This window comes from Lactuca virosa, chromosome 4 (genome assembly GCF_052849685.1).
Source record: "Lactuca virosa cultivar CGN04683 chromosome 4, Lactuca_virosa_CGN04683_v6, whole genome shotgun sequence".
NCBI lineage: Eukaryota > Viridiplantae > Streptophyta > Magnoliopsida > Asterales > Asteraceae > Lactuca > Lactuca virosa.
In genome coordinates, this window is record NC_136429.1 from 186,546,832 (window position 1) to 186,555,581 (window position 8,750).

Here is an 8,750-nt window from a genome sequence, read left to right on the forward strand (position 1 = left end):
CCAATATTATCATCCAATAAATATCTAGTTACCATCCAATGTTATATCCAACTAGTAAAGAACTCGCGGCTACGCCGCTTTTGGGCTAATATGGGAAAAATCGACAAATTTTAAAAGATATGTGCTGAAATTGTAAATCACCACAAATAGGGGAGAAAGCCGACAGTCCCTAAAATTAGATGTCAAAAGTGTACAACCAAAAGAAGGGACACTGGTGGAGAAAATCTAAAAATATTGTGGCAATAATGTTAAAGTTGTCAAAGTTGGGAAAATATGGTAGCAAAATTCTAAAGAAGGTTTTTTTGTGTTTTTTATGTCAAAATATAAAAGTTTTGACTACAATGACGAAAAGTGTCAAAATCATTAAAGATTTGTGTCAAAAACACCAAAATATAAAACTTTTCACTGAAAGGACTAAAAGTGTCAAAGTCACTAAAGATTTGTGGCAAAAACCTAAAAGCACAAAAACTTAATCAAAACACAAAAATATAAAAGTTTTGGCTTTAGGGACGAAAAAATTCACCAAACATTTGTGGCAAAAACCTTAAGCCAAAAAAGATATTGTTCCTATGCTCCTTTAGATTATATATATATATATATATATATATATATATATATATATATATATATATATATATATATATATATATATATCCAATTACAATTCAATTGACTTTTAAAGTTTAAACTATTTTTTTTCTATCGTATTTTGGTCAAACTTTTACTCTCTGTTGTTGAAGTTGAAGTGTCGTTTGTTAGTCTTATTTAACATAATTGTATACAATTTAGTTTTTATTTATCATAATTATATTAGGTTGGAGTGGCAAATTTGAGGGTGTACTAGTGGTGCGATAGCACATGACCTCTAATTGTAAAGGACATCTGATAAAAACATTTTTTTAATATTGTATTAGTAAAAATTAGAAGATACAAAGAATAGTAAATTAATTAAAATATATTTGCATGATATTTATCTCTTTCATGTTTATAGCTTCTAATCTGGGAATTGATCCGATGTTCCTTGAAAAAAAAATAAAGAATAATTTTTAGGAAAAGACATTTTAACCGCAATGACGATAAGTTATCGAAACTAGCACTTCATCTATCAGCTTTCAAACTCATTTATGATTAAATATTTTGTGTATAAAAGTGATCAAACTTTTGGTTTAATGGAGTAAAGATTTAAGCAATACAAGTGGTATTAAGATATTTTTTGTCATAAAAAAATATTGAAAAGAATTTACAAAATGGTTATATTGTCACACCCCCAAACCAGGATGGCAGAAACGTTTAGGGGTGGATGACTTCATGAACAGTATCACAACATAATGTACAATAGTGATGAAAACAAACACAACCATCATAAATATAATTGAGAATGTTACATTGTTTCCACATATTGTATGTTTCAAAACCAATTACATTATGATGACAAAATGAATAGTACGACGCCGTAACGTCCCATCCTCAAAGCCTTGTGACTATCTGTTTAACGGTTTCCTGAGAATACAAGTAGTTTTGAAAAGTGTCAACAATTAAGTTGGTGAGTTCGTACCCCTCATTTTCGTTTTTATCCAAGTTTTAGGGGGGAATACAAGTAAACTTGTATAATTATACAAGTTGTTATACATGTTTTATCTTCATGTTGTGTAAAATTGTTATCTACATGAAATAATGTTATTACCTTGTATTATGAACATTTATGTGTGGTATGTTTGTTTAAAATGCAAATCTATGAAAAAATGAGTATAAACATGCTATATGTTCTTAAGAAAACGTCATATAAACAAAACTATAAAAATTAGGGTTTTTATGAACATAATATGATTTTTCTAGCAAAAATGGTTTTAACCAAGTTATCATCTTATTTTTGTGGGATAGAAATCAAAATATGTTATATTGGACATATGTTATGAAACTAGTTATAAATACCATGGATTTTGTTTTACAAATAGAAAACCTAAAAATCTATCATTTGATGTAAAAATTAAGGTTTTTTTTAACAAAAATGGTCATAACCAGGTTATGGTACTATTTTTGTGAGATTTGACCTAAAATATGTTGTTTTAAACATATAAGGTTAGATTGAATTAAACTTCACAAAAAGGTAACTACAAATTTTACAAAGTCTTTAACTCAATATTTACCGTTTGGTGAAGTAAAAAGTCAAAAACTCAAAAATTGACTTCATCATATTGAATGTTCATATACTTGTGTTAGATGTATAATATATGTTATTTATGAACCTCTAAACATGTTAACATATATATGTGTACATATAAGTACAACAGAATATTTATAATAAACTATAATAGGTATAGTTTATGGGTCATTAACACTATTATAACATTTCGGGACAAGGCAGATAATTATATAAAAGTATATAATTATTATACACTATGTTAATACTATGGAAAAGTGTTATTTACACATACAAGGGTTTTCATTACACAAACACGTAAAATTGTTGAAACAATTATGTGAAACAAAGTCTTCACCGTACCTACCAGAGTACACACTAAAGTCCTGAATTATAACTAGAATCTCGGTAAGAGAGCGTGACACTGGTGTATAGATTTATACATGACTGACAATCCCGCACTTAAGCTGCTAGCTACAGCTAGACCGACAGGTCTGGGGTGACAAACGTCTAACATTCTGATGCCTGAAGAACGTCGCAGCAGGCCAACTTCGGTTTTAGTATGGTTGTAATAACTCACATGGGAAATCAACGATATATATAAGTAAGGTTATTTACTTATACACTACATTTATAAGTATTGGTTATTTAGTTATACACTATATTTATAAGTAAGGTTATTTACTTATACACTACATTTATAAGTGTAACGCTGTAACAGCCCGACTCCCAGGTATATATCTTTACAGTTTTATGTTTATATCAGAAGATCTACTCGATGAGTTGGTGCCTAGACTCGTCGAGTAGGGACGCGTTTGGCCACATGGTTTAAGTGACCAACTCGACGAGTCGGTGAACCCGACTCGGCGAGTTGGAGCTGGAATGAGAAACCCTAATCCCCGGGGTTTTGCACCCTATTTAAAGGATCCTTTGCGCCCTTAGCCTCCCCTTACAACCCTTGTGAGTCCAGAAACACTAAATCGCCGTTTTTCTCTCTTTTTGTGTGATATTAAGCTTTGTGGTGAATTGTGGAAGGAAGATCTTGAAGTACTCAAGCTTGGAACAAGAGGAAGGCTGTAGATCCAAGTTCATTTTCATCTTAGCACCGTTTTTGAGGTAACAAGTTGTTACCTTGACCTTCTTCTATCTAGATCTATGCATGTATGAGATTAAGGCCATTTTGGCAAGGTTGATATGTTATTTTGGGTATTACGCGTGATCTGAAGTTGCAACTTCATATCTAGGCTTATCTTGGTCTGGAAGATCATAAAGTTTCATCCTTTAGTGAGTTAATACCTTCTTCATCCCTTAGAACATTTCTTTAGATTGATTTGGGCCATTATCACCTTGCATATGCGTAAAGTTTGCAACTTTACGTAAGAAGTATGCCTTAAGAGCTTAGATCGGCATTATGGAGCCTTAAAGTGGCTTGAAAATCGTCTGGATGGAGAAAGGACTGAAGGGACTCGACGAGTTGCATGGCCAACTCGGCGAGTCCAATGAAGATTGTCGTGCAAGGATTTTTGCATGGACTCGGCGAGTCAGTAGGGTGACTCGGCGAGTCAGATAGGGATTTCCTGACATTTGGACATGCATGAACTCGGCGACTTGCAGGGAAACTATACAAGTCAACCGGGGATTTCACGACTTCTCGAGTTCAGGAAGGACTCGAAGATTCGGTGAACTGCACTCGACGAGTCGGGTCAACATGGATTGTTGACCTTGACCGTTGACCTTGACTTTTACCAAGGATTTACTAGTTGACTTTTGGGGTATTTTGGTAAATTGGAAATTTATGGAAATGATTTTATGGTAAATATAGGTGGTGGAGTTCGTGGCCGTGGCTCGAGAGTTTGAGTTTATCACTTCGATTCGTCAGCTGAGAGGTGAGTTCTCCTCACTATATCAACAGGGTCTAAGGCACCAATCCCGACCCTTATCGGATTTGTATCCGGGTTTATTGCATGATATGCTTATTTATTTACATCCTGGTAGTTAGGATGGTGATATGCTTAGTGACCTTGTTAGGTCGGTATCCTGGTATATAGGATGATGCTATGTTAGTGACCGGTTAGGTCTGTATCCTGGTTATAGGATGTTGCTATGATTATGATCTGTTAGATCGGTTTGACTGTTATATATGCTAGCGTATGATATTATTGTTGTGTTTTTCGTATACTACAACATCCTATGGTGCACATACAACCCTAAATGCCTTGGATCTATGTTTTCTCTAATTATACATGCAATATTGTTTCCAAAGAATTAAGCCTACAACTGGCGTACAATTGACATATAAATCATAAAAGTAAGTTAAAAGATTACCTCTTTGTTGTAGCTTGTAGACATTGGCCTTTTAAGAGCTTAGTGCCTCAAGTGTTGCACCTCAAATGGTTCACAAACACCATGAACAATTGGAAGACAAATGAGAGAAAAGGTTAGCCACCACAAATCGTCCATACTCTTGCAAATACACTGTTATGTCCAATTTTGGCTAAAGGGGTGCTCTATATATATGTTAGGAATCCAAGAGTCATGGGTAAACCCTAATCCATACTTTTGGGCTTATTATCCATGATCCATGATTCAAGTGGGCTAACTCTTTATGGATTCTTCCATAAACTTAGTCCATCATGTATCATAAGCCTAAAACATATATATAACTAATTTACACAATTAGTTCCCATTAATTTAATTAGTCTCTTTTGATCACTAAATTAATTCTTGATTAATACTAATTAAATCATATGATTTCATATTAATATATTAGAACTTATAATATATTAATAAATCATAAATAACCTTTTCTCAAAAGTCCATCCTATCAAATTGTCCTGGTGAAGGCAACCTAAATGGACCATGCTACTCTCGGGTTAAATACATACCAATTATAGTTATGGGCATAGACGCTTTGGTTACGAAGGTTATCGGGGTCTAGGTTTATGGATGGATTCTGTAATCGAAAGTCCCTCCAACTCAATCAATATCAACAACATGTCACGACTGGTTAGGCTTGGTTGATTTTGTCAGAAAAGAAAGTAGGTTTCGGGGGTTCATTGATTAGTACACCCCCGGTGTTGGTAAGGTCGGGACCGTGGTCGTACGTCTCCGGTTTGCCGACCTATCTTCTTTCTGAGATTGACCAGCCAGCTGGGTTGGTTTGGCTATTCTTTTCTATTGAAAAGGAGCCAGCCGTCTGCGCGATTCATCTTCTTCTAGGCTCCATTATAGCCCTTCTTAGTAAGGCTTCGGCCCTACGAAGCGCCTCGCTATGAGAATCCACCCAGCTAGCTGGTCAATCTCAGAAAAAAGATAGGCCGACAAACCGGAGACGTACGACCACGGTCCCGACCTTACCAGCACCGGGGGTGTACTAATCAATGAACCCTCGAAACCTACTTTCTTTTCTGACAAAATCAACCAGACACGAGATATATCTTCCAAAGAACAAGGCCTTTTTCGAATAAGCCAATTCATTTGGGACCCTGTAGATCCACTCTTTTTCCTATTCAAAGCTCAGCCCTTTGTCTCTGTGTTTTCACATCGAGAATTATTTGCAGATGAAGAGATGTCAAAGGGGCTTCTTACTCCCCAAAAAAACGTCCTACATCTCTATATAAACGCTGGTTTATCAAGAAGACGCAAGAAAAGCACTTCGAATTGTTGATTAATCGCCAGAGATGGCTTAGAACCAATCGTTCATTATCTAATGGATCTTTCCGTTCTATTACTCTATCCAAGAGTTATTAGTATTTATCACATCTGTTCCTATCTAAAGAAATTGGAAGTGCGAGATGCACTAATCGGAAAGAGACTCTCTCTCTTGACCTGACTTTCCCTATTGGCTTTGACTGCGGTAAGTAATTCACTCAAACTGATTCCATTTATGGAGGGTGGGAAAACTCTTTCTTTTATCAGGATGAAAGTCTTAGCCGCACAATCGCTTTCAATGAAAATTTTGCTTTCTAAATCCGCCCTCTTCAAGCTGTCGAATATAGATAAGAGATCCGGATCTAGCCTTAGTGTAGTAAAGACCATCAATAGGATGAACTCTATTTGAAGGAAGGCATCTATTCAAGTCTTTACTGAATTCGATATACGTATTCTCCTGCTCGCCTTTACAAGGTTTCCTACTCACTCTATTGAGTTACAGTCGGGTTCTGTAAGGAAGCATCTTGACAGGCCCGCAACCAATGGTTGATGCCCCACCCGAGCTCTCCATACTCTATTTATCAAGGAGAGTTTTACCAACTCTGCCATCCTAGAACGTTAGCGTACAAGAGGGGCATTTCTCAGTTGAGTTAGTCACACATGGAATCTCAGATGTGGAAGTTTTCTTCCGATTTCTTTGGCGTTTAGTTGGCTGCACTCATTTCTTTCTGTTTCGTGGAACGAAGTTGATCCATGGTCATCAGGATGTCTATGTTGAAAGAGAACCTAACCTGAAGAGTCATTGGTATTCCAAGTCGGAAAATGAAGTAAGCAACTCAGGTGGACAAGAGGCGAACCACTCAGCTGATGAGTCAGCTATACTTTTTTAAAAATAGCCTAATGAGGAGACGATCATAACCTCTGAGCTCAAAGATGGAAAGCAGATTCCTTTTTTCAGGTTTTGCATAGCTTCCCAAACGCTCGACTTTCTTTTTGGGTTCCGAGAGGCAGAGTAGCTTCAGCATTAGGGTATGGGATAGAGTTCGCGTGAGGCATCAACCATAGATTGCGGAACTTTCGAGATTCTTCCTTGCAATCCAACAGTCTCCCACTTGGATACGTCTAATAACTATTATTGCAAGTACGACTCCAAACCCCGACTAGCAATCGTATCTCTTAAAAGCCGTTATCAAATTCTGAACAAATCAAATGACGTGTCCATTAGATAAGGGATCATATATTCCTTCATTCTAGATATCGTATTAACTGAGACATGGATTATAATCATTCTCTCTGTTTATGTAATGTTTCCCGATTTCTGATTTATGACGAACGACTAATTGAACAAATCAAATCAGTCCAGGCTTGGCCAATCACTTAGGGTTGTCATCACTAAATCATCGAGGGGCCCACAGATATCGCTTTTATCCCCTTAGGGTAACAAGAACGGATAAAATTCGACTCATATGCTTTCTCTATTTACTCATCAAATCACACACAACAATATGATTTATAACACCGAGTTACCGGTGCGTTTTCATATTATCAATGTGCAACTGACTTGTAAACTGCAACTCACATGTCTTGGTTTCAAGAATATAAGATATTATCGTCTCATGATCACTCGTGATAAAATCCATGAAGTGATACAAATGAGCGTGGGTTGAATCCAATACTGAAATCTTATTACAGGAGTACTCATGAATACTGCATCAAACTTGTGTTATGCCTAACTCCTTAGACAATCCTACAGACCCATTCATGACAGTCTAGCTTCAATACCTAATTCCAAAGTATTTATCGACTGTGGATGGTTTGAATAACCTAGTTATTCGGGAAGTCAAAACATGCAAAGTGAAGCACAAGAAAAATACTAATCCTATATGGCCCCAAAACTTTTGAGTGTAAATAAAACACCTTTTATCTAATCACCATATTGATTACTCATTATTCATTATATAATGTTTCGAATAATCAACTTAATACTTGAATTAAAACAATAGTTATCCCATGCTCCAAGCATGCACACTATATTTGCCTATGGTCCTTTCTTTGTGAAATAGATCAATTGAAAGCATATCAATGATGCTCATTTCATAATTCCAAATCCTTATGATAAATGTAAGAATACCAAATTCTTGACATTTACTGAAATCTGTTAAATTCAAAACTTATATGCATTGATCCTCCTGTAATGACTATGCACAAAAGTCACAGAGACTTGGCAACAGACATTACAAAGTACTCCAATGGAGAGCAATTCCATGGAAACGAAGTCTCACATTCAAAGTACATTCCTTTGAACATCCTTCTTGCATTAAGTTTTCTAATCTAACACATATTTAAAGAATAACTTCCACTTACGGAAACATTTCTATATTCCCATTTTGACTATCACTTCTGAACAAGAGTCACCTCTTTTCAGAATATGTCAATATGGTCCTTCCAAAAAAATTTCAAAATACTTCCAACTGTCCATGAGCAACCAATCTTTGGTAAACCTCAGATTGTCCTCGACAATTGCTTAACCACTTTAGTCATATCTTGTTCTAGTCCCTTTTCCCTCTTAATCCCCTATGCATTTGGAAAAATTAGAACACGAGAATATTATAGCATATGCAATCGATCCTATACCTGAAGCATATGGGACACGATTCATAATGCCTTACATAAAGACATGATACTTGATCGGTCTTTTGTTATAATATTTCTATTTGCCATGTTCTCACAATTCGAACTTTGAAGAGGGATGTCGTAATCATAATCGAACTTTGAGAACGCAATTAATATTTTGACTAAATTTGATTAAAATCTCAATCTAAGCTTTTAGAATTGAAATGAAGTATAAATTCCTCTCCCTTAATTATAGAAAAACAAATTTTCAAACTCTGCAACTTTGCAAATTGAAACTTTTGTTTTCTATAATTAACATTGTTAACTTGCAACACTTACCATAATA